The following is a 24,914-nucleotide window of genomic DNA, read 5'->3' as shown; positions in this document are numbered from 1 at the left end:
TAAAAGAACCAAACATTATGCCCTCGGGGTCGATCGGACTATATTTTATTAATCACCTAAGAGCCAATTGGCTACTCTCCTAAATTTAAACAACTCATCCTACCTGTGATTTCCTGTGGTTTTCTTAAGGCGCTAAGACAAATGTCGGGATGAGCCCTAATAGAAATGGACCACTGACCTACATCTCAGTAAAAGTCTGGAAGATAATAAATTGAACAGAATGTTACCAGCACTGTTAAAAGTGACAAATGTATGAGTGTGATAGATCGAACTTCACTTTTGGGATTAAATATATGAAAACGGGATTGTGCTTAAAAATATGCATAGTATCAATAGACTTTGACTTTGGAATGGAATTGGTGGAATTTACAGAAGGGGGGGCGCATGGCCCAGGATTGCGACCTGTTACGATCTGTTGCGCTAGACGCATTCCCAAACCCACACCGGCTGACTACGAAAGATGACGAAATGGAGAAATGTTGACGGAGTGATGTAGATGCCTAATATGGGGAAAAACGGAAGAACCCCAACTGCGACCTGGTCCGTCACAAGTGTCACTATTGATTTTTCAATGAAAAATCTCAGATCTGACCGGAACTTGAACCCGGGCCGCCTGCGTGACAGGCCTGAGGTCTGTCCACTCAGCCACCGCAGGGTTGACTTTGACTTTAGTGTAAGTTTATGAATTTTCGGATTGATTTGTGAATTCTTTGACCAAAGCGCAAAATTGGTGTTTCGGCATCGTAACGCAAAAAGAACCTGTGTCCTACCTACGTAGGAGGACATGGGATAAAATAATTGCAGGAAACACTACCGAAGTTGGTGTAAGAGATGAATATTAATAGCGTGTTAATAGAGGTAAACAACTCGTCTGCTTTGGACACGTTAACGGAAGAGAGAAAATCGACCGGCCAACAGATGGTGGAATGGAATATCAGTACGCGAATAAAACGAAGAATAACCGTGAAGCATTGGAATGCGAATCAAACTAAATTGGTGAGAAAGAGAAAGAGAACTAGCGAGAGGAACTACTTTAAGGAACTAAAGGGGCAAAATATTAGAAGGAATAATAATAAAATCGAGCACTAAAAAAGGAAAAGGTGAAATTCTAGATGAATAATAAGAAGATAGAAATGATAGAAATTATCATAATTTCTACTTATAGTAATATTCTAAATGTTGTAGATGATGATGATGATGATGATTATTATTATTATTATTATTATTATTATTATTATTATTATTATTATTATCGAGATGAATATGTTAGGAATAATTGCGATGACGTTCGTTTTTAATTGTTTTATTTGATTACACTTTATCAACTACGATGGTTATCTAGCTTTTAAGTGCAATGAAGGTCAAAATGCCAGCGAAATGAATCCAGGGTCCAGCGCCGAAAGTTACTCAGCATTTGCTTGTAATAGGTTGAGGGAAAATCCCCGAAAAAACCTCAACCCGGACCCACTCGTTTCTCGGTCAGACATGCTAACCCTTACTCCACAACGGTGGACTGACGATCGCTATCGGTGATCCTATGATGTATTATTATTGATGAAGGTGGTGATGATAAAGATCTCAATTATGAAAATTATCAAGATGATTAAGATAAAGGTGATGATAATTGAGAAGATAATTAGGATGAAAGTGGAAGAGGACAGTAAGAAATAATATCATGAACAAAATTATGAAAATAATGACGAAGATGACGAAGAAGATTGTTGGTTGTATGAAAGAGAAAAACATTATTATTATTATTATTATTATTATTATTATTATTATTATTATCGTCGTCATCATCATCATCATCACTACCACCACCACTATCACCATACTGTAGATTAACCCTAAGAGTGAAGAGGAGAAAGAAGATGCTAGATTTTCAACGGCTTCACGTTGCAGACAGAAAGCTTACATCCTCTTTTGTGCTACTTGAAAGTAATTAATTTGCTGTCCATTATGCCGGCTGTCCACAGTGAATAGAATCATTTTATCTCGCAATCTTAACGACTAAAACAGTTGGTACTGTTGGCTGATTGTAATGAATCTTGGAAAGTCATCTCAATATCACATTGTATAATGTTTTTACCTTCTTTAAGACAATATGAGAAATAGCTGGAGTACCGATGTGCTTGATGTAAATAAAAATCAACGTAGGATCCTGCGTTCACGAAGTCCGTAAAATATTACAAATGGCTCTATTTTAACAGCGAGGCGTGAATATGCGCAATCAAAGATACACTCACGGAATTATGTTTTTACATGTTGCAACTTTCATGTTCAATGTGTCCACCTTTAACCACTTCTTTCCTGTAGCGGAGCCCATTTCGCTTAATAGCCGACCCAGCATATCGGGGATGAGTCTGACGATGTCGTCTTGATGCTGTGACGAAGATCCTAGAGGTTCTGTGATGAGGGTGGTATGTATTATATTTTGTTGTATTGTATTGTATTATATTCTATTTATTTACATTTCATAATATCCGTATATCGCTTCACAGCTAGAATATGGCATATGTCAAAAAATCTTAATAGTACGCTACTACAAAGTCTTAATTCATAGCCACAGTCTAGTTGAAATATATACAGAAGGGTTTTACAATATACTATAAAACACAAGGGCTTAGTATTAATACTTAATACGAGACAGAAATATTCATGCAGTGTTGTTGAATGTCATAAATTCACCTACACAATATAAGGCGTGAGAAGTTAGGTCGGTACTTCTTCAATTTCGTTCCAAATAAACTTATGTTTTGCGTTTGATTTTTTTGTATCCATAAGGAGGCTATTAAAAATTTTTACTGCCATATAACGCACTCCTTTTTGATAGCACGATAGATTTGCCGATGAAGTATGAAAGTCTGTATGTAGACTGGTGACCTGGGTGGCCAGCGTGTGAGCGACTGGTCATGTGCCAAAACATGGTCAATCCAATGATGCTGAAATTTCCTGTTTAGGTACACATAAACATCATTACACACTCTCGAAACACTTAGTACGAGCAAATTCTTCTTCTTCTTCCTCTTCTTCTTTCACTACCTCCTTATTGCCGCCGAAGCAGTGTGGAGGGGTTGCTTCTGATCCATTTCTTATATTGTTCCCGGTCAGCTGCAAGAAATTTTATTTGTGCAATCGACTTTCCCATTTTTTCGACTATCTCCTTGATAACTTCTTCCCACATTATTCTTGGCCTCCCTTTCGGGCGACTACGAGCAAATTCAAGGACGGAAATTGGTTTTTTAGACTGTGTCAAACGTCATTTTGGATTTGAGTGAACTTGGTGCCACCAGGGGACTACAGCAACAGATGGCATTAGAAATCATAATTCGGTGACGGCGTTTTTCATTTTGTAAACATCAAGCTATTTTCTAATTATGAAAAACATTTGTTATAAATTTTAAAGTACAGTACTGTCTGCTTCGGAAAGTGATGGATCGAGTATACAACGATTTTTACAGTGCCAAACGCATCTCTAATATGCAAACTCATAATCGATTACGGTTATGGATTGTAATTACAGATGAAGAGGCAAGACCTGTCATTTGAGCTATGCGAGAGGGGAAAGAATGAGCTAACAAAAGGAGAATAATATGTTTCACGATGGTTAATATTATACGAGTCGGCCTGGGTGGCGCAGTCGGTAGTTTCCTGCCCTTCTGTGTCCGAAATTGCGAGTTGGATCCCGACCCAGGTGTGTTTAAATGTGACAGGCTCATGTCAGAACTCCTGTGAGACAAAATATCAGCACACCGACGACGCTGATATAACCTCGGCAGTTGCAAGCGTCGTTAAATAAAACGTAATTTAAAATTTCAATATCATACTAATACCTATCTTCCCCCTCCATCCCCTTGGTTATAAAGCCACGACACGTGGTAAGTTCACAGGTCAGGTCTTGCTTCCTCTACTGTACTTGTTAGAAATATAGGCCTACATTTCTCATCAGAATTTCTTGAAAGTGAAGTTCAAGAGCATATAAACAAAAGCCGTGACGTTGTTAAAATACCCAAGTGACGTAATATCAATAAATGGTTATTTAGTTAGTTTTGGGTTTTATATTGGTTTGCTAGATAACGCAAATATGATCGATTAAAGCCTTCCTGAACTGTAATAATCTGGCAGTCTGAATAATTCTATTTCTAAGATATGACCACTTCTAAGACGAAATTCATTACCCTGGCAATAGAAAAAAGGTGAAAATAAAGCTGGCGGTGTTGAATTTTATGAAATAAAAGGTTGAATGTTAGCAGCAAGATTGAAATATAAAAAACCTGTATCATGATAATAATGACATAAGCTGATGTGAAACAAGACGAACAAGAAACAAAATGGAATTTCGATATTCTTGATTGGATTAGAACAAGATGTCAATGTTGCGAACAATTACTTACTTACTACTTACTTACTGGCTTTTAAGGAACCCGGAGGTTCATTGCCGCCCTCGCGTAAGCCCGCCATCGGTCCCTATCCTGAGCAAAATTAATCCATTCTCTATCATCATATCCCACCTCCCTCAAATCCATTTTAATATTATCTTCCCATCTACTCTCGGCCTCCCTAAAGGTCTTTTTCCCTCCGATCTCCCACCTAACACTCTATATGCATTTCTGGATTCTCCCATACGTGCTACATGCCCTGCCCATCTCAAACGTCTGGATTTAATGTTCCTAATTATGTCAGGCGAAGAATACAATGCGTGCAGTTCTGTGTTGTGTAACTTTCTCCATTCTCCTGTAACTTCATCCCTCTCAGCTCAATACTTTGAAAAAATGGACTAACTCAAGAAGGTAAAAATTAACCAAAAAAAAAAAAGAAGAGAAGTCACATACAGTATTATAAAGATTACCGGTGATTACGTCCTGCAAGCAGCGTTGATTGTGTTCGTTGTAACTTAACACCATCCGTGCGCCGCCAACCGGCGCTCGGCTAATGTTACAGAATGATGACGGAATGGAAGGATATTGACGAAATCATGTAGATACTTACAAATGGGAAAACGGAAGAAAACCGAGAAAATCCCAACTGCGACCTTGTCCGCCACAAGTGTCACTATAGGTTTTTCAATGAAAAAATCTCAGGCAAAATTGGTATTCGAATCTGGACCATTAGCGCGACAGGCTGAAGATCTGTTTGACCACTTGAAGGGCATAATTAGCATTATTATAAGGGTAAACATTCATTCTCTACACGTGTAGACGCAGAACAACAGAAAATTATATAGGTATAAAATCATAGCATATTCAGCCTGTTGATATTCTGGCTTTGGTGTGACCTTAAAATAGGATTTGCATTGAGAAGGCTCAGTGGCGCGACGAAGTGCAAAGTGTCAGATGCGTCTCACCCAAGCCCTGAAGATAAGAAGATGGAATTTCCAGATGGAATATGAAAGGACAATAGAGTTTTCCTTTGTGAAAGTTTTACCGCCAAATTTTTAATAGTTTAAATAATAATTCTGTATTATACATCTTGAGTACACAACTTTTAACACTGTATCACTTCGGAATATGTAAGATAAGAACTTTCTTGTGTTAAATTTTAACGTACCTTGTTAACATCTTTCGACCTATTTTCGGTCATCTTCGGAACTGGTTGTTGTTGGTCTTGGCGCCTCTTGTTTCCTGTGTGGGTGCGTTCGTAGTGTAGAGTTAAAGAGTGTATGTGTTTTGAAATTGAGTTGTGTGTTGAGAATATCTTTGGAGTGTGTTTTCATGTGTCTGTATATGGAAATACTGCACATCCAATCAAAAAGCCAGAAACTCAACACACTAGAACAATATTAAATATACAGACACACGAAAACACACCCCAACGATATTCTCAACACACAAGTCAATTTCAAAACATATACACTCTTTGACTCTACACTACGAACGCACCCACACAGGAAACAAGAGGCACCAAGACCAACAACGACCAGTTCCGAAGATGACCGAAAATAGGTCGGAACATGTTAACAAGGTACGTTAAAATTTGACACAAGAAAGTTCTTATCATACATATTTCGAAATTCTGTATTATTTAAATTCTTGATTTTCTCTTCTTGGTTCAAGTCAATAATATGTTTTTTTTCCTACGTTTACAGAAATTGTATAATGTCTATACCTCGTTGCAATTTTTAATCGGAATAGAACAGATACTGCACACACACTCTGTTGTCGAGTGATGACTGTACCTTTAAAACTCTTGAGCGGACGCGCTCAGTTTACGTGCTAACACCACAGGATGCGCAGCTCACTTCACACATTGCTGCGGTCAACTGAGATTCCATGGTTTTCATAGCGTTTAATGTTTCGAGTTTTACAATCATGAATTTAATTAATTACAAACAAAATATATCTGATATGAGACTTTCATGATGTCCAACGGAGCTACATACTGGTAGGGAAAAGGGAAGCCTATCTGTTGGATCTGTTACCAACAGACACACTCTAGGACAAACAAAATAAATAAAATAATATAACATATGAAATTACGTTTAATTTTACTGCTGAATATAAACACTAGGCCTAATACAAAAATTATGATTCTGTAATTACAGTAGCCTAGTTTGTTTGGATTACATTGTATGAACAACGGTCTAGAACGGCTTGAATTTTTCACTGTATTACAAACTTATTTACGATAATAGACCACAAACTGATCAAAACTCGTCCAAATGGAAGCTAATTTAATTGACCTCTACATTCTCATCTCGTGCCCTTACCATCAAAGAACATAGAACGTACAAGAAAGAGACATATTTGTGAAGCACATAACTACTCTTGTTATCTTAGTCCTTGAGACAACCTGATTTAATAATACAGTGACATTTATGTGGCTTGATTTCTTGATTCCAGTAATGCTATTATATCTATTTGTATCTCATAATTTCATCGAACATTTGAAGTGAAATTATTTTTATGAAGTCAGCCTGGGTAGCATAGTCTTCTGTGCTTGAAGTTGCGGATTCGATCTCGGCCCAGTTCGATGACATTTAAGTGTGAAAGTCATTTTGAGAGTTGATTTCAGATAAGTTGAAATTTATATTAAATTATAGTTGTGTAGGTTCAGTCTACAACTTACCAGTCTATGTTAATACAGAATTAATTTTCTGTTTTATTACACTGCAAAGTTATATTTCCACAAATACTTAAATAAGTCGAAAATATTTTGGAAATATGCATTCGGCCATGGGTATATTAGATGTTTTAGTCTTTGTATATGATAACTCGGCAAATTTTGATATCGGATGTGACGTACACCATTACAATACCAGGTTGAAATCAAATGTAAATATGCCTTATTTTAAATTAAACAAGACCCAGAATAATTACTTGTACCTTAAACCTAAATTTTGTAATAAATTGCCTGAAAATTTAAAACATTTAAATAATAAAGTTTTTAAAACTAGAATATACACATGGTTAGTACAGTGCCTAAAGACAATAAATACAAAATATGCTACTCAATAAATTTTTCAGGGCTGTTTAATTAACTCGGTCATATTGGTATTAAAAATGAAGACACGAATAATAGGCATATTCTAATAGACATATTTAAGACTAACATAAACCGCTTATAACTCTATTCTGTTTCATTGCCTGTTCTGAATTGAGTCCAAACTGCTGTTCAGACATGACTGCGACATGGAGGAGGAGGAGGAGGAGGAGGAGAAGGAGAAGAAGAAGAAGAAGAAGAAGAAGAAGAAGGAAATGACGACAAATCGTCCATAGTAATCTTATGGTTATCATGGTGGCCGTTGAATTCGAGGTTCGTGGGTTTAAACCAGATCAAGAGCGATGCATCTTAAACCGTAACGAAATGTTTAGCGCGGCTTCATCCGGGAGGGAAGTAAAGCTAGGAGGCACGTTTAATATATAGGATGTTAAAAAGTATCCAATATTTTAGGAGATTATAGTATGCATCAAAACAAGAAAAAGATGTCCAATAAACATGGGTCCTATAACACATACTTTCTGAGATATGAACACTTGTTCATGGGAGATGCTCAATGTGACGTCTATTTATGGCAATGCATTTCTCTGCCCTACAATACAGCAGGCTACCAGATAATCATACTCTTGGCGTGGAATACTGATACGTCACAAGGAATACTGTAAACAAATGTCTGATTGCGGAAATGAGCGGGGTTCAGCAGAGATGGTGTTGTGAATTTTTGTAATCAGCATATGTGGGCTGATGAAAATCCTCATGCACTTGAAAAAACAAGGCACCAGCACCGATTCTCAATCAACGTATGGGCAGGCGTTCTTGGCGATAGATTAAGGGTCATTACGTGCTACCACAGAGATTAACTTGGGCTCGTTATCAGAACTTTCTAATTAATGTATTGCCTACCTTGCTGAGGTATGTGCCATGTCAGCAAAGACTACAGATGTAGTTTATGCACGATGGCACAACAGCACATTATTTCCGCAATGAGCGTAAAAACCTAACGCTGACATTTCAGGACCGCTGGATTGATTGGGGAAGCCCCATACCTTCGCCTGCTCGTTCCTCAAATCTAAATCCCCTAGAGTTTTGGTTGTCAAGAACAACCAGGTCAATTTTAAAGAGTGCGTGATTCCTTATGCCGAAGGGCAGAGGAATGCATTGGCATGAATGGACGTCACATTGAGCACCTCCTATGAACAAGTGATCAGATCTCAGAAAGTATGTGTTGTAGCACCCATGTTTATTGCATATTTTTTCTTGTTTTGATGCATACTAGCACCTTCTAAAATATTGGATACTTTTTTAACACCCTGAATTTACGGCAAGTAAAAAACCTTCTTCCTGATAAACTGCTCAATTTGTCCATCGTGTTGAATTTAAATGCTGAATTAACTCAGAAGTTGAATTTATATACTGATTTCGATAGGACAGTTCATTGTGCTGGCCAGTCGCTAAATAAAGTCTTGCATTTATCTGCACAGTTCAGTAACATTACGATATTTCCCCGCGGGCACAGTGCTTTATACCGATGCTGAATTTTGGTTTGCTCCTGTACATGACACAAAAGCTAAAAGGAATTCTTTCTCTACAACTGTGGTTTCCAAAGTTAAGACAATTATCCCAACTCACTTCCCTTCCATTAACACCAGTATTAATAATGCTGTAAGTGGTCTTTCTCCAGTTGTCGTGTAGACTGTAATAGCAGTAAATGGTGGAACATGGCAGTAAGTTGGGTTGCAGGGTGATCACCACGCAGAGTGACCGCAGTCCTCAATGTCTACGGGATAGTTCTCACCGAGATAATTCTGAAGCTGCCCTTCATAAAGTATCTACCAACTAAATAACAGATAGGCTACAAAACAACTGTTACTGCCATTCTTCTTCTTCATTATCTCCCCATCTTAATTGAGCCGTTCAGAGCAAAAGTGGTGTAAGTCAAAATTGGGTAATGAGGTTTGAAGTAAAAATTCTGTAAAATATAGCGCAAAGTAGCAATTAATATATCCTTCTTGCTATCCACTGACTACTAATAGTTTAAATAAATTGAATATTGATTGCTACTTTGCGCTGTATTTTACATAATGTTTACTTTAACCCTCATTACCAATTTTTGACTTGCACTACTTTTGCTCTGAACTGCTCAATTATATTTTCCCTTCCCTCCTTTTTACCTTTTTACCTTCTTTCTCCATCTTCTGTACCTTCTCGTCCTTCCATTCGTCTTTTCATTATCATTCTTTTCTTTAATCTTCCTCCTTCTGCTGTAGATCTTTTCCGTTATTTTCATCTTATTCTCTTCTCTTCTCTTCTGCATCCTTTGCCTTTTATATCTCCTCTTTCCTCCCTCGTTTCGTCACATCTCTTTCTCTCCTCTCTTTTTCTTTCCCCTTCACCTTCCCTTCGCTTCTGTTGCCTTACCTTCTCTTCCTCTCTCTCTATTTCTTCCATTTGTGTTTGCCTCCTCCTCTTTAATATACTGATCTTCGTCCCCATTCTTCTTGTGGTCATTCTTCTTTTCATCTGTCTTATTCTCTTCTTCATTCTTCCTCTGATTCTCCCCGAACCATCTCCTTATATATTTCTTTCTCCTCTTCCTTTGCTCATTTATTCTGTCTTGTTCTTTCCGTAATTCTCCGCTCATTTCTTTTCATTCATTCTCTTCTTATCATCTTTTTTAGTTGGTTATTTAACGACGTTGTATCAACTACTAGGTTAATTATAGTCGATGAGATTGGTGGTAGCGTGATGGTATTTGGCGAGATTAGGCCGAGGATTCGCCATAGATTGGCTTTACAGTTGAGGAAAATCACGAAAAAGACCCGACCAGATAATCAACCCAAACGAGAATTGAACCCGCGCACGAGTACAACTCCGGATCAGCAGACAAACGCCTCAACCGACTGAGCGACGCCGGTCGCTTCTTCTTGTCATTTTGTTCAGTCTTTCATCTTCTTTATTCTTCTCGCACTTCTTTCTCTTCCTTGTCCTTTAAGTTTTATTATCTTTCTCTTCTTCCTTTTGTTTTCCTTCCCATTAATATTCTCGCGCTTCTTTCTTTTTTCTTTCTGTTCATATTATCCTCACATTCTTTCGTCTCCTTTCACTCCTCCTTACCTTCCCTCTCTTCCAAACCTTATCCTTACTATCTTCTTTCTTTCTTTCTCTTCTTCATTCTATTCTCCTCTTTTACTTTCCACTTCTCTCTTTTTTTTCTTTTTCTATAGACTGCCATCAAGACTCGCTCCAAATTTTAATTCCATATATAAACATATGTACATCGCGGGCAGTTCTAGCCTTTAAACGAGGTGTAATAGTGACGTATAATGTCAGAATCGCATGCAGGCACACGCTTAAAATATATTCTACGTCACTGGTACACCTCGTTTAATGGCTGGAAATGCTCGCACTGAACATGCCTATTCTAAAGTAAAGTAAGTTAACTTAAAATTAGTCATTAAATTAATAAAAGTCTGTCTAAATATATAAGTATAAACTTCAATCACCATTTTACTTATAACGGAAGTCTCTTCTCTTCTTTCGAAAATATTTTTGTAAACTTCAGTTAATATGATTAATTTGAGAAGTTTCGTCAGTTATATTTAACTTAAAATTAAGACAAAATAACCGTAAGTTGGTATTTATAGAAGCAAAAATTCGCAGTTAAGTATAACTTAAGATTATTCTGATATCTTATAAGAGTTTTAATGTTATACTATGAAACCACCTATATGTATTTAAACGATACCGAATCATCAGCAGCAATGGAATTTACTTAATTAGAGTGCACGAACGTGTGTAATTCTGGCTCGGGTTCAATGCAGCTCTATCCCCTTGAATACTTACCGTCCACCAACAACAGAGTTTTCTCCTTTATGCCTCTTTTAACAGATCACAGATGACAATGCATGTCACTCTTGCAATTACTCGCTTTTTCTGACTTTCGCTAGCATTTGACGAGCTGTGTTCGATGTTTCATTCAAAACAGTAACGAATGTTTCCAGTCAGCGTCAGCGGCAGTTTAAGCCATAATCGAAACATGGCGTTCCGTAATTCCGGCTCGACAGGGCAAGCAGAGGCTCCACACACAGTTCCACTATAAGTTGTTGTTTTGCAGAATACAGTTTTATCATTTGTTGCATCTGCTTCCTGAATATCATCTTTTCGATTTTCAAGAATGCGTCTGCGTCCTTCATTATACTATACCAAAGGTTTATTGTGCTCCCTTTCATACTGGTATGTTACACTTGGTTTCCTAATGATTACACTACTTAACAAATTTTATTTATTTTTTTTTTGCGCTGGGCATGTGTTACATGTTTTCTATATATTTTGAGCCTCTGAATACGAATATGACAATAAAAAACAGTTGTTGGTTACGGTTTTTGAGAAATTTTCGAATTTATATCTATTCAAAATATTGCTTTATATAATGACAATAAGGTTAAATATTCACTGTTCAAAAGATTACAGCTTTCTTTTTCTTGCATTTTCCTTTATACTAGGCATTAGGTAAATCTCGAGATAAAGTTCAACAATTGTCTGCTAGCATATTGGTATTCCATTGTCCTTGGTATTTTTTTTTTCATAGTTTAAATTTCTTGATGAAAGCGCTCACCATACTCATCATTGAAATCGTCACAATTCTCGGGGAAATAGTGAAGATGGGAGTAAAACAAGTGAATTTTCAGGCACATGTTACAATCCATAGTTTCATACGCCAACAGTAAGTTTTACACTAGTTTTTCATAGTTCTCACTTCTACGGTTACCGAGAAAATTTAATGCAACCACTTTGAATGGAATCCAGGCGGCTTTCTCTTTTCTTTCCAACAAAGATTCGAAGTGATTGTCCTTCATTATTTCTCTAATTTGTGATCCATTGAAAACACTCTCTTTTATTTTCGTGTCACTAATAGCAGGAAATTTTTTCTGGATATGTTTAAATGCTTCAGTTTTATGAGTCACCTCTTTAAAAAAATTCCTCATTAACCCTAACTTAATGTGTGAAGGGGTCAAATTACTTTACTTTGAGGTAAAAGGGGTGATGTATAAGATTTTTTTCCCTGGCTCTAGTGATTTTCGTTTTATTTTATAAAGCTTATCTCGAGCGCGACTGTCCCATTCGCACAGACAGCAGCAAAATTTTGTGTAGCCTAATTGCGTTCCAAGAACCAATGCTACAACCTTCAAATCCGCACATATAAACTATTCGTAGTTTGAATATTATCATTAAAGCACACTTTAAAGAAATATACGTCTTACACAGAATACTAACACCATGGAAATCTCCTGGTAAACTGAAGCGATTTCATATAGCGAACCTGTTTCTCCCCCTCCAAATGTAACCGAAAAGGGCAATAAAACAATTTCCGCTTCCAGAAGTCGTTTTGACAAGGTGGTCTATTGCAAAATATAAACTACAGTAATGTCATTAAAGCTCACAGTGAAAGAAATACACATCTGAAGTAAAATCAGGTAAACTCAAGCGAATTCATACCGTGAACCTGTTTCCCCCCTCCAAATAGACTTGTACTGGTAATTATGGGATATTCAATTGATGTAATGTCCATTTTCATTAAGGCCGTTCGTAATATATATATATATATATATACATGGTTTTCACGAAGTTTGTGCAATACTCTAGGATGTGATTTCTGGCATAATTCTGATGAAAAAAGTTTATATAAACATATGTCATATTTTTTAAATTGAGTGAATTATGTCCTCCTGAATGTTAAACATAAACGTAGATATTGTGATGGTTTAAGTATTTACATTATTTACAACAATGGTACTGGGTGTATTATAAATTCATTAAAGAACATTCACGTTATTACTCACCTGAAAAATCTGTATTAAAGCCGGTTTTCAAAGACCCCACCTTCTGCAGTAATACACGTAACCGCCCCAGTGTGAACTGCGCGCGCCGCATTCGTTGTTCGGATGCTAGGTAGATACGTTGTACCAGTGTTGTGTTATCTCTAACGGGACCGTGATGTCACGAGCTTTTGTGTCGCTGCTATCAGCTGTACTGTAACACATTCAGTTCCAGACATCCAGAGAGAGAGAGAGAGAGAGAGAGAGAGAGTTCACAAGAATGCGTGTTACGGAAGAAAGAAACGTGATTTTATCCGAAACTATTCAAAATCGAACACATGTATATGGGAAATTTTTTCATCAGAAAATCACATCCTAAAGTATTGCACAATCTTCGTGAAACACCCTGTATATTATCTAAGTAAAATATTAATTTAGAAGTAAATATATATATATTTTATTTAAGGACTTTACTTAATTATACTAATTTTCTTTCAGTTTCGCAACTTTTATTAGCGCATCTTCATAAAGCTTTAGCTATATTATCTTCATGTTTATGTGCATAATCCTGAACTATTTATTCTACTTGCTATTCAGGACGTATGCGTACGCCTTTTTATGGGATTTATAACGTTTTTATGGCCACTATCCAGCTGCATAATGCTAATTTTGTCATTTCTTAGGTCGTTTCTAATGAACTCCATAAATTTCCAAATTGGCCCTTGGTATTTGACACTGAAATCTATTATGCCAACCTTCAATGGCGTTTGTAATGCGTTTTTGACCTGTCAAAATTTATCACAAACATTCTAGATCTCTAGTCCTAATCTAGGCGGCCCGCTCTTCTTCTTCCCCTTACTTTTCGTTCCCTATGTACAACGCTAATTCAATTGCATCTATCTCAGTCGTATCTACAAAATTACCAAGTACGTTCAATACATCATCCATTATGTTTTTAACATTAATATGGACTTTATAAAAGCGAAGAACTTTGGATATGGACATTGCATTGTGGATATGAAAGCTGTGGACCAGAACGTAAATGTACTTAAAGTGAGTGGATTTCAAAAAAGTGAACAATAAATTACATGGAAAAAAGTGTGGACATAAATATGATTGTTCATTGTGTCTGTGGGCCGTGTCTTGGTAACCCCAGACAACTGCAGCTGTTTGCCTGCTCATATTACTTCCACCGTCTCAGTAGAACTTAAAAATATGTAGCTGTTGCTTTAAAGCATTCTTACTACGTAAAACGTTGTGTATTTTAGACCATTTTACGAAAGTATTTCTGTTCAAAACATCGTTACGTGAAAAAATTATATAGGCCTGTATAATATATTTACAGAATTGAATGTGAAGAAATATATATTTAGGCCTATAGCTTTTAATGAAAAAAATCGCTATTAAATGAGCCGTTCAGAGCAGAAGTGGTGTAAGTCAATTTTGACTTACACCACTTTTGCTCTGAACGGCTCATATAAACTAGGCTAATGATTCGGTCGTTATTATACAAATTTGAATGGCATGGATATATATTTTGCCTGTAAATGTATATACGAAGAACAGAGAGATTGAGAGAGAGAAAAATACAAAGAGAAAGTAAAAATTGTATTTTGTATATTATTTATTTGAACGGCTCAAATGGCTGTTCCTAGAGAATAACTCTTCCAACAAACACCTTCGTTGTAAAAACAAATATGGTATCTATCACTAATACTGGATCTAAAGGTAAATTTATTTATTTAAACCATCCTGCTCTTATTTAGACTCGCCTCACCTCACTACATCTCGTCAAAATATTGTAGAAAATTGTAGACAATTGCAAAATGGTAAAATTGTAATATTGTAAACGTAATCTTGTAAAATTTTGACTTGGTCTACATCTTAAAACTTCATTGCTAATGTAAGATCTATGGAATATAATAAATGAAATGAAATGAAAAATGAAAATAAATATGGTTAGCTGACTGATTTGTTTTCAAAGATCGCGAATATATTCCACTTAATCTCTCCCGCTTATGAACCAGAATCCTTAGCGTGGAAAGTCGACACAAGGCTTTCAATAAATGGCGTGCCAAATTAAGTAAATTGACAGTTCTAGGCTATATTAACCTACAAACCCGATTACGAATAAGTCAGTTTTAATCAAATGTAGGTTTTATATCACATTTTTTTTCATATACCACCAAGTACATGTGTTTCACGAAGCATGACGTATTTTAGATCTTTCTTGTTACAGAAATGTTATAACCTTCAAAAAGGGACGAAGGAAGAGCTGCCTTTAACGACTCGCTTGGTCAGTGACAAATTAAATTCCTTTGCGGAATATTCTCCTATACAGTTTGTCATCTAAACACTCTTATAATGACCAAGATGATGATAAATTACCAAGTGAGGGCATACAAAGACGGGAACAATGTCCACTGGAAGCTCGAAGCTTTCAAGCAGCGTCTCTAAAATGCGGCCCTGAAGTTTACAAGACCTATAGGAAAAATATTTAGCTTTAAGCTATTTCGTGTGTAAATGTAGATATGGTACTATGTATGAATTCATCATCATCATCATCATTGGCGCTACAGCCCTTCCTGGGCCTCCCTTAGTAATTGTCGCCATCCGTCTCTATCTTGTGTAGCAGCCTTCTAATTCTTGCACCCCAACTTTCTGGCATCCTCTTCCACTCCATCAATCCATCGCAAGTGCGGTCGACCTCGTCTTCTCTGACCTCCCGGATTTGTTATTACAATTTTTTTGCAAGGTTCACTTGGGTCCATGCGTATTACATGTCCTGCCCACCTCAATCTGCTAGTTTTAACTGTATTGAATATATTTGGCTCTCCTAGAAGTCTATATAATTCATAGTTGCATCTCCTCCTCCAGAGATCTTCCTCAAATGTTGGGCCATAGATCCTTCGCAGAATCTTTCTTTCGAAAATCTCCAGTCTTTTTTCATCATTTTTGGAGATTGACCACGTTTCTGCCGCATATGTCAAAACTGGTCTCACTAATGTTTTGTAAAGAATAACTTTTACTTTCCTGGATAGAGCATGCGAATTAAAGTGATATTTCAAGCCGAAATATGCTCTGTTTGCTTTCATTAATCGATTAGAGATTTCTTTGGACATGTTATTATCGCTAGTGACCACTGATCCTAAATATGTAAAGTTGTCAACTTTCTCAAAATTATAATCTGATATCTGCAGGCTGTCTATTTTGTCAACTATCTTTCCATTATCTGCCAACATATATTTTGTTTTCCTCTCGTTGATAATGAGGCCTATTTCTTTTCCAGCCTGTTCCAAGGAAAGGAACACTTCCTTTACATATTTCACGGATCTGCCAATAATGACAATGTATGAATTAATCAGCCTATATTATATTTGTATTCCATAATTGGAATACATATTGTTTCATAAATTGTCCTACTTTATTCACGTACGATATTATTCTTCTCTGTGTTAATATTATATTATATAATTTCATTGCAGCCGTAATTTTAATTTTAGTTCCTATTTTATTTTATTTTCTATATTCCTCTTATATAAATATATTATATACTTTCACTATAGTTTAATTTTAATTTTACTTCCTATTTTATTTTATTTTCTATATTCCTCTTATATTAATATATTATATTATATACTTTCACTGTAGCTTAATTTTAATTTTAGTTCCTATTTTATTTTATTTTCTATATTCTTCTTATTAATATATTATATTATATTATATTATATTATATTATATTATATTATATTATATTATATTATATTATATTATATTATACTACACTATACTATACTATACTATACTTACTTACTTACAAATGGCTTTTAAGGAACCCGAAGGTTCATTGCCGCCCTCACATAAGCCCGCCAGTGGTCCCTATCCTGTGCAAGATTAATCCAGTCTCTATCATCATACCCCACCTCCCTCAAATCCATTTTAATATTATCCTCCCATCTACGTCTCGGCCTCCCTAAAGGTCTTTTTACCTCCGGTCTCCCAACTAACACTCTATATGCATTTCTGGATTCGCCCATACGTGCTACATGCCCTGCCCATCTCAAACGTCTGGATTTAATGTTCCTAATTATGTCAGGTGAAGAATACAATGCGTGCAGTTCTGTGTTGTGTAACTTTCTTCATTCTCCTGTAACATCATCCCGCTTAGCCCCAAATATTTTCCTAAGCACCTTATTCTCAAACACCCTGAACCTATGTTCCTCTCTCAGAGTGAGAGTCCAAGTTTCACAACCATACAGAAGAACCGGTAATATAACTGTTTTATAAATTCTAACTTTCAGATTTTTGGACAGCAGACTGGATGATAAGAGCTTCTCAACCGAATAATAACACGCATTACCCATATTTATTCTACGTTTAATTTCCTCCCGAGTGTCATTTATATTTGTTACTATTGCTCCAAGATATTTGAATTTTTCCACCTCTTCGAAGGATAAATCTCCAATTTTTATATTTCCATTTCGTACAATATTCTGGTCACGAGACATAATCATATACTTTGTCTTTTCGGGATTTACTTCCAAACCGATCGCTCTACTTGCTTCAAGTAAAATTTCCGTGTTTTCCCTAATCGTTTGTGTATTTTCTCCTAACATATTCACGTCATCCGCATAGACAAGAAGCTGATGTAACCCGTTCAATTCCAAACCCTGCTTGTTTTCCTGAACTTTCCTAATGGCATATTCTAGAGCGAAGTTAAAAAGTAAAGGTGATAGTGCATCTCCCTGCTTTAGCCCGCAGTGAATTGGAAAAGCATCAGATAGAAACTGACCTATACGGACTCTGCTGTATGTTTCACTGAGACACATTTTAATTAATCGAACTAGTTTCTTGGGAATACCAAATTCAATAAGAATATCATATAATACTTCCCTCTTAACCGAGTCATACGCCTTTTTGAAATCTATGAATAACTGATGTACTGTACCCTTATACTCCCATTTTTTCTCCATTATCTGTCGAATACAAAAAATCTGATCAATAGTCGATCTATTACGCCGAAAACCGCACTGATGATCCCCAATAATTTCATCTACGTACGGAGTTAATCTTCTCAAAAGAATATTGGACAAAATTTTGTACGACGTCAACAAAAGTGATATTCCTCGAAAGTTACCACAGTTGGTTTTGTCCCCCTTTTTAAAAATAGGTACAATTATGGACTCCTTCCATTGTTCTGGTACAATTTCCTTTTCCAAAATAGCAAGTACAAGTTTATAAATTTCGCTATATAATGCACTCCCACCCTCTTGTATTAATTCTGCTGGAATTTGATCGATACCTGGAGACTTGTACTTTTTCAGATTTTCTATCGCAATTTCGACTTCTGAAAGCGTGGGTTCGGGTATAAATGGCTCAGCAGTTTGTATTTCAATTTCGTCCCGGTCATTTCTTTTTGGCCTATGTAGTTGCGCAAAATAGTTTTTCCATCTGTTTAGGATTGATGGAGAGTCTGCAAGCAAGTCACCATTCTCATCCTTGATCACGTTTACCCTTGGCTGATATCCGTTCTTAAATTCCTTTATACCCTTATATAAATCTCGAATGTTTTTATTCTTACTATTTGTTTCTACCTCATTCAGTTTTTCCTTCAAGTAACCTCTCTTTTTATTCCTAAGTGTACGACTTGCTTCCCGTCTTTCATTGAAATAATTATCTCTCTTCTCCTCAACTGGATCCTGTAAGAATTTCAATTTTGCCTGTTTCCTTCTTTCTACTACCATGCAACAATCTTCATCAGACCACGGTTTCTTTTTCTTAGTTTCATAATAACCTATGCTCTGCTCAGCTGCAATTTTGATACTATCTCTGATATTTTCCCACACGCTATTAACATCTAATTCTTTCTCAACTTCGTCAGAACTTTCTAATGTGGCAAACCTATACGAAATTTCGACCTGATAATTTTGCTTAGCTTCCTCATCCTTTAATTTCAAAATATTGAATTTAGTAATATTAACTTGTTGCTCTACTCGCTTGGCTACTGATAATCTTTCTCTTAATTCTCCAATCACCAAATAATGGTCAGAATTACAGTCTGCACCCCTGAAAGTTCGAATATCTACTATACTAGACTATATTATATTATATTATATTATATTATATTATATTATATTATATTATATTATATTATATTATATTATATTATATTATATTATATTATATTATATTATATTATATTATATTATATTATATTATATATTTTTACTGTAACTTAATTTTAATTTTAGTTCCTATTTTATTTTATTTTGTATATTCTCTTATAGGTCTATTAATAATATATCTGAACTGCGACCGAACAAGAGCGCTGCTCATTCGGTCCTCAAATTTTGTTAATATCACTGTTTCTTCTTTTTATATTGATAGTATTATTTTTTCTATTTTATTTTTATTGTTGTAATTATATTCTGTGTAATTAAATTTAAATAATAGAATAATTTAATAAAATAAAATTAATTAAATATGTATAATATAGCAAGTTGCACTTTATAATTACATTTATTGTTCTTTTTTTTTTTTTTAGATTTGTGAGTGCTAAATTCGTTCGTAGCAGAGGAATGACGTAATTTTGAAGCCAACACCACCAATGACTATGACATAGTGCACCTCTACTCATATCGGATCGTAGGTAAGTTTCTATCAATCTTGTTAAAATAAAAAATACATATAAGTCTATAGAAGCTACTTGTTCACAAATAAACTCCTAAATGCTACATGCACAATAGGATACACTCCAACAAAAGTTTTATGCGTTAGTCAATTTAAGGATTTACAAACTAAAAGATTAAGGCACAAATCTGCTACGCATTTTTACTATTCATTCACGACAGAGAGGGCGAGTGTTTCTCACGTAGCAAACATACCGCGCAGGAACACGAATGACTGCAGTATTGCCTGCTCAGAGAGTATTACTCGACCAAGGCGAGTGGAGCCGCGGGTGTAATGTGAACTATCGCGATACGGTATTAAAAACGCAGGAGCAGTAGCGCCAAGGCTCCGGGCTGCAGGACTCCACTGGCCTTGGTGGAGTAATACCTTGCAATTCAGTCAGCTTAGTGATAAGAAGACACAGTATGAGCAAAGTATTACGACAACGATAGTAGAATAAAATTAATACCACGTGAAAATACAAACTTAAAATCTAGCAATGGTGGGAATCGAAAATGATAACTTTTGTTTTCAAGGTAGTCAAACGTTATACCATCGAGCTACCTCACACACTTCGACAGCAAGTCTTTGCCAATTTTCTTTCTCATGTACAGTAGGGATAAGCGGTAAGCACCACGGGCATCTGGAAAATTATTCGTTGTTAAATTCGCATATTTGGAAGTTTTGTGAGTTATATAATTATCTAAATTAGAAATAGATAACGGCAAAACAGGGTTAGGTTCGTTCCCAAGGGTTGGAAGGAAAAACACTATATGAAATCATAAAGATAGTCTAGGGTAAATTAGGGTCTGTTGGACAGTCGGGCATATTGGATACTTTGTATTTTAACGTGTTATATCGCCGTTTTTGGGCACCACATTCTGCTAGAAGTCAATGACGAAAGTAGCCACGAGTGGGGCTACTTCCGTCATTGACTTCTAGCAGAATGTGGTGCCCGCAAGTGGCGAGATAACACGTTAAAGTACAAAGTGTCCAACATGCCCGACTGTCCAACAGACCCTAATTTACCCTAATGCAAAATTTCGGTACAGCTTTACTGCATGGTCGCCATAAAGAAGTTTGTAAGCCGCCATTTTTATTTCCGGAGTGTACATATTTCTCATTATTCTTGTGGGATTTATGACTTACTGAAGTTGCCTTCTTTAATTTCTTTCCATTGAATCCCAGATTTGCGGCTTCAAACTAGAGGGCAATAAATTGTCATTTAATAATACTACTGCTACTGCAAGCTGTTCAAAAGTCACGTAAGCCCATGGGGAAACATTTATTGTAGAGTAAGTGCTGAAAGTACACAGTCAGCCGGTGCGGGTTTGGGAATGCGCCTAGCTTGAGGGTTAGCGCAATAGACCGTAACAGGTCGCAGTGCTGGGTCATAGTACCCCCTCCCGTACATTCCATTTCATTCTATTCCAAAGTGCTGGAAGTGGCCACCGTTCTATGCTTCACACAAGCGGCCACGTTTAATCAAGTTCTGGAAAACGTGTAATATTTGGCGTGAGATTGCATTGATGCAGTTCTAAATATTCGCTTGCAGTTCCGGATAGGTCTACTGTGCGGACGAGTAACATAAGTGGCATCCTGAATTATCCACACAAGAAAAAATCTGCCCAGTTCAGTGTTCTTCAGCACCTGGGAAATAAATTAACAAAGAAATAAATCCAACAATTAATTACATGCGATTCTCCATAGCCTTGCGTGACACTCTCTACTACTACTACTACTACTACTACTACTACTACTACTACTACTACTACTACTACTACTACTACTACTACTACTACAGGGACATCATTTTATTTTTACTTCAATTTTTATTGTACCTGCATTTTTTAATGTACTTCACTCCCACCCCCTCTACTAGTAAACTTCCAACCACACCAACTTCTCCACACAGAACCAAAGCCACGTATGCGGTCTAGTAAGCAGTACTGAGTTAGTGAGTATAGTACGTTCCAGAAATATGTTCGCGTTTTCCAGTGACGAAACAGCTTTCAATATTGAATCATATTTTCGCATAGGTACTGTCGTCCGTTTGCCTACGTCGCATACCGGTTTCCCCACTCGCTTCTCCTCGCTTTTCCGTAAAGGCTAGTGGCTGGGCTGCCTTAGCTCTTTTCTGAAAACATTAATTTCTGTTAGGAATTGGACGTCTACGTAATATTATACAACTGTTTAAAATAACTTAAATAAAAGGGCCTCGTTAAGTAATTAACTGTCACATGATTTCCCCTCTTTCTACGACGCTGCTACATAACCACTTGGACGGACAGTATCTTTTCGGATCGGGCAGAAGTGAAGTTTGAATTTACAGTATGTAAGGTACTCTTTTATAGAGTAGGTACAGAATTATTTCAACATGAGTTACTAGTACGAAGGCCGAAACTGTTAATTGGAATTAGGTACAATAGTCTACAGTGCGATAATATGCACAAAAGAACTGAAGCCTGTATCGAAATGAACGACCACCATTTTCAAAAATGTGTTTAAATATCCATAATATCATTATTTTTCAATTTAACTTCATTCTCTATATTGTACGCTAGTGTGCTGTAGACAGTATATTATACAGTACACTGCATAATGAATACGTCCAAATGGATAGCTCAATTCGTGAGTAAAACACTTATTGTTAATACAGTACTGTATTTTGATTAAACAAAAAACTAATAAAAATTATCAAACTCAAAATTGCGATATTTCCTAGTTTACGTAAATGGATGAACTACTTTTCCTCCCTCCTATACCTAGTAAAGTGATTTGTATTTTACGCCAGTATCATCGAACTCCGGTCGTGGAAAGGGGCAGCAAACATTGTTTACGGTTCTGAACCCTGAAAGGTATAGCCAGGTTAATATTAAAAATGTTAGTAAAAATAAAATGATGTCCCTGTACTACTACTACTACTACTAATAATAATAATAATAATAATAATAATAATAATAATAATAATGATAATAATAATAATAATAATAATAATAATACCACTACCATTATCATTACCACTGCCACTAACTTCTTTCGAGTAAAAAAATTGTAAACGGAACCCTATTTTATATATGTGAGAAAAATCTCAACACACATGTCACAGATTGCAACAGGGATCTCTCTTGGATAAACAGACAAGTTTTGTACAAACAAACAACACGTGTTGTTGTCGATTCTTCCGTGTATTCACGTAAATTTGTGTATGTACGTTGTCTCGACTCTGTAAATGAAGTGCAGTCACTCAAACATTTTTGTCAAGAGTTTTATATATGATTATGATGTTGCGGAAGTAATTCCTGTAGTTTTCCCATCATATCTTCTTCATTACACGTGAATTATTTGAAAACATTGTGGATATTAAAAAAAACTGTATCGTGAAAATGACACAAACTTTCTCGTACTATAACGCGTTTCGTAACAGTCCAGTTCTCTATCATGCTACCAATGATACTTTTGTTTGTATTTTTTCAACTATAATTTACAAGACATCATCATCATCATCATCTTCATCATCAAGAACCTTCAGACCTCGGATATTTTCGGCCTATTCCTGTGGGTCTCAAGTATCCCCTAATCTTTCCAGCACTGTCTCGATCTTCCCAGATCTCGGTCCCTCGTGGTTGGTATGCAAAGCATAAATATGATCTTTGTTCATCCTGTGGACATCATCGCTCTAGTTTTTCTTATACTGAGGAATGATATGAAGGATTCAGAGCCATAGTGGGCCAAGCGCCATTTATTAAAAACGGAGAAAGCAAGGGTTAAAGTTAAGTTAATACCATAGTTTAATGAAGATTGGCATATCATTTAGTTTTAATGTGTATATTTCATATTACTTGCTATATGTTTCCATTGAATTATGGTAATAGCTTCATTTTAACCCTTGTTTGTAGAAAACAAGGTTTTAGTAAGTGGCACTTGGCCCGTATGATTCTGAACCATTCATATTATCCTTTATATTTGAAGTATATAATATATCCCGAATATTTTTATTTCTTCGCCTATCCAGCCTAATGTATCTCAATAAGGTCGTAAAAATGTCATATGTGCAGCTCATATTTTTCTTTTATATTTTCCTCTGAGTGCCCAGACTCCATTACTAGCCTATATTATTTAAGACATGATTTTATTTAAGTGATGTTGTTGTTGTTATTATTATTGTTGTTGTTGTTGTTGTTGAGTCAACTGTCCAAATACAGATTGGTACCTCATAAGTGACACCAATAAGGCATCACTCATAAGGCAACTAAGCCAAGAGGTATAGGAGATATGGGGGTAGGATGGCCAGTTTCTTTCCCCCTCCATTTCATACATCACTGGCTAGTAACATAATATTTTATTAATAATATGTACCTATACAAACAATTGTTCTTCCTCTGACACATCGGCAAGTGAGCTGTACTGCCTAAAAATAAATTTATGCTTATACTTATTTTATTTCTTCACCTGACATAATTAGGAACATTAAATCCAGACGTTTGAGATGGGCAGGGCATGTAGCACGTATGGGCGAATCCAGAAATGCATATAGAGTGTTAGTTGGGAGACCGGAGGGAAAAAGACCTTTGGGGAGGCCGAGACGTAGATGGGAGGATAATATTAAAATGGATTTGAGGGAGGTGAGATATGATGATAGAGATTGGATTAATCTTGCACAGGATAGGGACCGATGGCGGGCTTGTGTGAGGGCGGCAATGAACCTTCGGGTTCCTTAAAAGCCATTTGTAAGTAAGTACTTATTTTATTATTTCTCCGCCTCTGTGCAACGTTACAGTTTGTGGTGAGGGGGAATAGCGAAGCGAAAGGTTGTATGCTCGTTAGTACTCTGACGCCTATGACCAAGATAAGCCACTTGAAATTTAATGGTCACTCACCGGCAGAGATATGATGCAGCATCTGTACATATTAGCCAGAACCTCAATCAGAGGTGGAAGTGATATCATGAAGACATAATTTAGTACTTGTATTCATTTGTTTTCTGAAATG

At 36.2% G+C, this 24,914-nt stretch overlaps 1 long non-coding RNA gene across 1 annotated transcript in view; it reads left to right on the top strand.

Moving 5' to 3' along the window:
• The window catches only part of LOC138705889 (uncharacterized), a 175,664-nt gene that overhangs the window by 82,698 nt on the left and 68,052 nt on the right, over positions 1-24,914 (top strand). The window contains exon 2 of the long non-coding RNA XR_011333846.1: positions 19,798-19,902. This is a non-coding gene — a long non-coding RNA (uncharacterized lncRNA). The remainder of the gene's footprint in view (positions 1-19,797; positions 19,903-24,914) is intronic.

This window comes from Periplaneta americana, chromosome 9, assembly GCF_040183065.1.
Source record: "Periplaneta americana isolate PAMFEO1 chromosome 9, P.americana_PAMFEO1_priV1, whole genome shotgun sequence".
Classification (NCBI taxonomy): domain Eukaryota; kingdom Metazoa; phylum Arthropoda; class Insecta; order Blattodea; family Blattidae; genus Periplaneta; species Periplaneta americana.
The sequence above is the reverse complement of the archived record's forward strand: the minus strand, read 5'-3'. Positions and strand labels throughout refer to the sequence as shown.